The 7,614-nt window shown below is 39.7% G+C and overlaps 1 protein-coding gene across 2 annotated transcripts in view; it reads right to left on the bottom strand.

Moving 5' to 3' along the window:
* The window catches only part of DYRK1A (dual specificity tyrosine phosphorylation regulated kinase 1A), a 155,933-nt gene extending 148,507 nt beyond the window's left edge, over positions 1–7,426 (bottom strand). The window contains exon 1 of one of the 2 annotated variants that reach the window (XM_034655616.1): positions 5,767–7,426. The gene's annotated coding sequence lies outside the window, so the exon portion shown is untranslated. The remainder of the gene's footprint in view (positions 1–5,766) is intronic. The other variant, XM_034655618.1, reaches the window with a different exon arrangement.
* Positions 7,427–7,614: the final 188 nt, after the last annotated feature.

Consider the following 7,614-nt stretch of genomic DNA (forward strand, 5'->3'; position numbering starts at 1 on the left):
ATGTGATCCATAATCAAGGAGGGGGGAAGGAGTCAATAGAACACCAACCCCAGGATGGACCAGATGTTAGATTTAGCAAACAAAGACTTTAAAGCAGCTATTTTACATGAAGAATTAGAAGAAAATACATTCAAAACTTTAAAGAACATATGCTCTTTAATGTGTGAACAGAGAGAATATCTGAAAAGCAGAAAAATTAAAACTACAAAAAAAAGAACAAAAGGGAATTCTAAGAATGAAAAATATAATAACTAAATGAAAATTCTGTTGGACAGATTTAACAGCATACCAAAGATACCAGGAAAAAAAAAATCAGTAAACTGACAGAAAAATAGAAATTATCCAATTTAGGAGCACCTGGCTGGCTCAGTCAGTGGGGCATGTGACTCTTAATCTCAGGGTTGTGAGTTTGAGCCCCATGCTGGGTGTAGAGATTACTTAAAAATAATTTTAAAATCTTTAAACTGGGGCACCCAGGTGGCTTAGTCATTAAGCTTCTGCCTTTGGCTCAGGGCATGATCCTGGCGTTCGGGGATCGAGCCCCACATCAGGATCCTCCACTGGGAGCCTGCTTCTTCCTATCCCACTCTCCCTGCTTGTATTCCCTCTCTCGCTGGCTGTCTCTCTCTGTCAAATTAATAAATAAAATCTTTAGGGGTGCCTGGGTGGCACAGCGGTTAAGCATCTGCCTTCGGCTCAGGGCGTGATCCCGGCGTTGTGGGATCGAGCCCCACATCAGGCTCCTCTGCTATGAGCCTGCTTCTTCCTCTCCGACTCCCCCTGCCTGTGTTCCCTCTCTCGCTGTCTGTCTCTATCTCTGTCAAATAAATAAATAAAATCTTTAAAAAAAATTAATAAAATCTTTAAAAAATAAAATCTTTAAACAAAAATTATCCAATTTTACTACAAAGGAAAAAGAGATGAAAAAAATGAAGAGATTCTCAAAGACCTGCAGAATATAAAATGTTCTAACACACATGTAAGTGAAATCACAGAAGACTCTGAGAAAGGGCAGAAAAACGAAGTGAAGAAATCATGGCTAAACAACTCTCAAATTAAAACCACACCAAGGCACATCGTGGGCAAACAGCTTAAAACCAAAGATAAAGAGAAAATCCTGAAAGTGGCCAAAACGCAAAAAGATATTACAGATACAGAACAATATAGTAAAGTCAACAACATCTCATCAGACACAATGGAAGCCAGGAAACAGTGGAACACCACCATTCATGCGCTGAATGACAAAAACTATCAATCTGGAAATCCTACGTGCAGTGAAAATAATGTTCAATCACGAAGGCAAAATAAAGACATTTGCAAGATTTTTAAAAATCTGAAAGAATTCTCTGCCAGGAAACCTACACTATGAAAAATGCTAAAGAATTTCTGACTGAGGGGAAATGAGAGTGGATGGAAACACAAATCTACGCAAAGGAGTAAAACGTGCCTGAAATGGTAAATAAGCAGTTAAATTTTCATAAATACATTTTCCTTCTCATAATTTAATTAAAAGACTATTGATTATTTATTTTTTTATTTATTTATTCGACAGAGATAGAGACAGCCAGCGAGAGAGGGAACAGAAGCAGGGGGAATCAGAGAGGAAGAAGCAGGCTCATAGCAGAAGAGCCTGATGTGGGGCTCGATCCCATAACGCCGGGATCACGCCCTGAGCTGAAGGCAGATGCTTAACCGCTGTGCCAGCCAGGCGGCCCCGACTATTGATTGTTTAAAATAAAAACTCTAAGTTGGAGTTTAAAACATGTACTTAACGCAAAAATCATAAAATTGTAAGCTGGAGTTTATAATGTAACAAGTACGTAGGAATAAAAACCATGGCAGCAATTGTACGAAGTACAATTGGAGGCAGGTAAAGAGACTGATAATGTTTATGGTTATCTCATCTGGGAAATGCAGAATAAGAAGTGGAAAGTCAGTGACTTTAACATTTGAAAACAGAGATGCACTGCCCTCAAAATACAGAACACCTTCAGCAGTTTCATGAAGATTTCATACACAGTAATTACAACACAGAAAAAAACCCTCCATCACAACAGGAATCCAACAGATAAGCCAAGGAACAAGAAATAACAGGACTACCTGAAAAGATCTTTAAAATAAACATCTTGAGATGTTTAGAGAAATAAGAGTCTAAAGGGTGACAAAAATTAGGCAGGTTCAAGAAAGATTAAAATTAATACACACACACACGCATTTATGTTCATGACTAGCTCACAACTTCAAAAACCCTCGACTGGTACCTTCCATTCTAAGTGTGAACTTTTTTTTTTTTTAAACAAAACACTGTTTAATGTGTGTGTTCCTATCTTATCCAAAGTGAGCTAGCTATAATTGTCCAAAATTAGCTAAAATACAGTATAGCTTAATAATAAAAAAAAAGGCCAACTATAACATATTTTCAAGTTTGACACAACCAAGCAACTTTAAGAAAAGTATAATCATAGTGTATTTTTCACTACCACCCTGCAATCTGTACCTTCTCAGTCATTAAAATTCCTAGATTGCTAAAGTAAGTGCCAATAATTTAGATCATTTTCCTAAATTTAGATTCATTTTTAATAAACACTTGATAAAAATTACCACTGTCAGCTGGAGCCAGACCTAAAAGAATAACCTCTGTTATTTAGAGACAAGCTGCTTAAAACCATTATTATAAATGACAGGCAAGGTGGTGAAATTTGGGGTGAAGTCTCCCAATCTGGCTAACAAGATTGGATAATCAAGCTAACACTGAAAAGTTACAAGATATACTCTGAATTCTTACTGTAATGGGAAGCATACTCATGATATATCTAAAAGTTACTCTTTCAAAAGCCACCTTCCTACTCTTTCAAATAATTTATGGGAGTGTAAGTTGAAAATGTCACCCCCTCCAAAAAAAAGTTCACATTCAATCTACAGATGTTATCATATTTGGAAAAGGGTAGTTGCAAATGTAATGATGATTAAATGAAAGATCTTGAGATGAGGAGATATCCAAGTGGGCCCTAAAAGCCATCACAAGGGTCCCTGAAAGAGGGATAGGGGGAGATTTGACACATAAGAGAAAGTGATGTGACCATGGAGGGAGAGACTGGATGATGTGGCCACACATCAAGGAATGCTGGCAACCACCAGAAAATGGAAGAGGCAAGGAAGAGCTGGTGTCCTAGAGACTCCTGCCTCAGGAAGCAGAGCCCTAGCCCTCCAGACACTGATTCAGCTCAATGGTTCTGATTTCAGGCTTCTGACCTCCACAACTGTGAGAAAATAAATTTCTATTGTTTTCAGCCACAAAGTTTGTGGTGATTTGTTACAGCAGCCACAGCTAACTAATACAAGAAAGACATTTTTAAATTTTCTTAAAATATGGACATTCTATAGACATCATGTATAAGAAATGTTCTAATCTCTATCTGTATTCATGGATGATGTAAAAAAAAGTGTGCTTAATTTATGTCAGCATCTCATTTGGGATGATTTGCAATCTTACTGCTTTCTGAGGAGTTCCTTTCAAGCTTTAGAAAGACATAACCACTGGGAGACATATAGTGTAAAATCCACTCCCCCTCAACTCATACTCATTAAAACCCAATATTGAGCTACCCAACCTGGAACAGTTCAAGAAAGTTCTCACATCATCTAACACAAACACCAAATGTTAAAATGCTGCCAATACCATGAGAGCACCAACCGTATTTTTCTTTTTCACTACTTTAGCCCTAACATTTGGTACATTATTTGTCAAATAAATCAAACTTCTTATTTCCTATGAAGATTTACTGCTACCAAATTTTGCATGTTTTCCATACCACTCATCCCCTTAATATACTCTGCAGCTTCATAATCAACCCACAGATCTTTAGCCTTAGTATCATGAAAGGAAGGAAGGGAAGGGAAGGTGTGATGTGTCCTGTGAAGCTATTTCCCCAGGAAAAGCCACTTTTTTGATAATATATGCACAAGCCAGGGTTGGCTCCAAAACCACCAACAGCTTCTAGGTTTTAAAACCCCATGCTCCTTGCACTAACGAATACTGCCTCTCTTGACTCACAGAACCACTGGAACTGAGTAAGGTGACACACGGCACATAGTCTGCACCAGTGAATTCAGCTCTGCTTCTCTTTACTTCAGGGAAGGGGACATATCCTTAACCTGTGCAAGCTTCTCCATCATCTTACCTGCCTACAAGGTCCTGGCAACTGAACTAGGGGAGAGAGAAGAGTCCTCCGGGTACCTCGCAGAGGCTGGGCTCTCTCAGGGAAAAAGAAAAGGGGAAGTCAGTCCTGTCTCAAGCTGTGCTCTTCACCTCACATGACCTCTCCCTTCCTCTGAGAGTGAACATCATATTCAGAACCTGCCCTGTTAATGGCTGTAGGATTCATTCTTGAAAAAGAAAATGTTTTAAGAACATTATCCTGATTTGCTTTGAAGTCTTCTCTTCTCTACTAGGTTGTAACTTCCCTATGGGCAGAGACTAGGTCATATTCAGGCTGGCACAGCCAAAGTGCAATGCACAAAGTTTCCCCACACAGATGACACTGAAGTTATCAAGTTGACATGTGGTATCTTAATCATGTGAAAACAGAAGTGCGTCAATTATTTGGCTTCTTCTGCTATTGGTAGTTATGCTGGGCAGATAACTTCTTCTGAATCCCTGTTCAATTATGCAATATCAAGAGACCTAGATTTCTACCTGACAGTTATTTCCCAGTTTCTTTCTGAATGGAGAGAGCAGCACTTACCTTTCAGGACCATGGAACAAACAAATTAGCTCAATAGCTGGTGTAGACTTGACTAACGCCACCACCTAAAATTCTTGATGGTACTTTATAGTGATGAAAGAATTACAAGTACAACTCACCTCATGCTCTCTGAACCCTATGAAGCCAGTAGGTATAATTCTGCACTTTCACATATGAGGCAATCGAAGTGTTGATTATCCAAAGCAGTGGTTCCCAGGCCCCTGCCAGCTGCATCAGAATCACCCCTAGGGTCTTGTTAAAAATTCAGATTCAGAAACATAACCATCAGCCCCTCCAGAGGGTAGAATCTGAACATATATTTTGAACAAGGGCCCCAAGGCAATTTTGACACATGGCCAAATTTAGGAATTTATAAGAATTCAGAGCCCAGGGGCGCCTGGGTAGCGCAGTCGTTAAGCATCTGCCTTCAGCTCAGGGCGTAATCCTGGTGATCTGGGATCGAGCCCCACATCGGGCTCTTCCGCTATGAGCCTGCTTCTTCCTCTCCCACTCCCCCTGCTTGTGTTCCCTCTCTCGCTGGCTGTCTCTGTCAAATAAATAAATAAAATCTTTAAAAAAAAAAAAAAAAGAATTCAGAGCCCAAGAGGTGTAATGGTATTTCAGAAGGAGCCTCCTCTTATTGGACTAGTTTACCCAAATGAACTATGGGCTATTCCACCAGAAAAAAAGAGCCATGGCTTGCGACTGAATGTGTACCTAAGTGTTTCTATGAACACAGAGTGCCCCAAAGATTAAACAACTCTTACTGAGCTTATTCTTTGAGGAGACAAAGGTATCATCAGTTAGAGCTGGCTACTTTTATATTTCTAATTAATTTTAAAACGTGTCTTTTGATATATTCTACTTAGCATATTAACCCATCACTTGCCAAAGTTCACTATCTCTTTATAATTTTAACATAATTTTAATAAACAAAAACATTAAGTAAAAAAGCTACCCCCAAAGTATATTAAGTATATTTAGTATATAAAAGTATATTAAGAAAATTAAATAGCTTCACCTGTACGATTTGTGGCAGAGACAGTCATCTCCTTCTTCCATAATTATAGCCCAGCACCCAGTGAGGTGTCACTTCCCAGCCTCCCTTTCCCCAGGGTATGGCCATGGGACTAAGTTCTCATGGACGAACTGAAAATGAAAAAAAGGGTGGTGTGACACCTTCAGGCTTTGAGACGTGGAGTGAACACTTCTGTCTCTTTGTAAGCTGGGGCAAGGACAACACAGAGAGAACCAACCATACCTTAGGGTATGGTAGAAAAACAGGGGAGAAGAAATTTGTGTCTCTGAATGACCAACTGAGGCAGTACCCCCCACCAACCAAGCCATTCACCTCCAGCCAACTCTGTTCTTGGAGACACCCATTAGCTGGCTCTTAGTCACACCAGCTTAACTGCGCACCCTAACACACGGCTGTTTGTCTGACAACGAGAACTAACTCCCTCTCACAACTCTATGGGCTGAGGGTATTTCTAATGTGGTCACAATATTTGGTAATAAAATTCTGGACCTGAAGGGCTCTTAAGAAATCATCTATGAGGGGAGACCGGGTGGCTCAGTCGGTTAAGGGTACAACTCTAGATCTCACGGCCGCGAGGTTCAAGCCCTGCACTGGGCTCTGCTCTGGGCACGGAGCCTACTTAAAAAAAAGATGATCTACAAAACACCTCAAAAGTTTGTAGACAAGGATACTGAAGTCTAGGGAGATTGAAAAACACGGCAATAGGAAGAACTATTGCCACTCCTAACTTCCCAGTTCATTTTTCCTTCAATACTACACTACAGACTGGATTCTAAAATCACAGAAAAGAGAACTATATTTTTCAAAAGAAACTTCGGATTAATTTCATTCATTGGTTCAACAAATAATCTACCCCAACATCTTGTCAGCTGCCAAACAATGTGTTTTCAGGTGAATGCAAATTTTAGAGGCCTTCAGTTTTCTGGCTGTACTATGCCTTTAACTCTCTTGAGCCTGCACAAATTACACAAAACAAGTACACATAATTTTAACACTACTTTGAAGGACCTAGAAATACCCAAATCAAAATGTGGGAGTTTTCTTTATAGAAGGTAATATATTGTAAACTTTTCTTTTCTACTTCTCCCACTACTATCCTCTCATAACCTTCATCCCAAAAATGCATTTTCTTTCCTTTTTTTTCAAAGCTTTTTTTTTTTATTTTAAGTAATCTCTACACCCAACGTGGGGCTCAAACTCACAACCCCAAGATCAAGAATTACACGTACTACCGACCGAGCCAGCTGGCGCCACCAAAAAACGCATTTGCATTTGTACCTAGCCCAAAGCAAAGGAAAAAGCCAGCAAAGCCAGGAAACTATCATTCCTACACTCTTTCTCCTTCCCACTGATGAGGGGCACTGGAGGGCCTGCCTTCCACCTCTCAAAACCACCCCCACGCCTGCACGTCCCAGGAAACAAAAGCAGAGGAGCAGGCCTCAAACCCAGGAGAGCTGGAACACCTCCTTTACTGTGGCATATGAGGGATCCTGGTGCGTGTTATGTCAACAAGCTAAAGAACATGAAGAGTTTTTGCTAATATAAAGCGAAACGGTTTCTAAATCCCAGAACAGAGTCCATTCTAGTAGTGCTTTGTTCATAAAGATAAAAGTCCCCAATCTGCTTGGATGCAAAATGCCATCAAGTAAAATGTTTTCACTCTCTATACATTTTAAAAGAAACTCCATTTAATGNTCAAAGGTTTCTAAATCCCAGAACAGAGTCCATTCTAGTAGTGCTTTGTTCATAAAGATAAAAGTCCCCAATCTGCTTGGATGCAAAATGCCATCAAGTAAAATGTTTTCACTCTCTATACATTTTAAAAGAAAC

The sequence above is a fragment of the Ailuropoda melanoleuca genome, chromosome 1 (assembly GCF_002007445.2).
Source record: "Ailuropoda melanoleuca isolate Jingjing chromosome 1, ASM200744v2, whole genome shotgun sequence".
In the NCBI taxonomy this organism is placed as follows: Eukaryota; Metazoa; Chordata; class Mammalia; order Carnivora; family Ursidae; genus Ailuropoda; species Ailuropoda melanoleuca.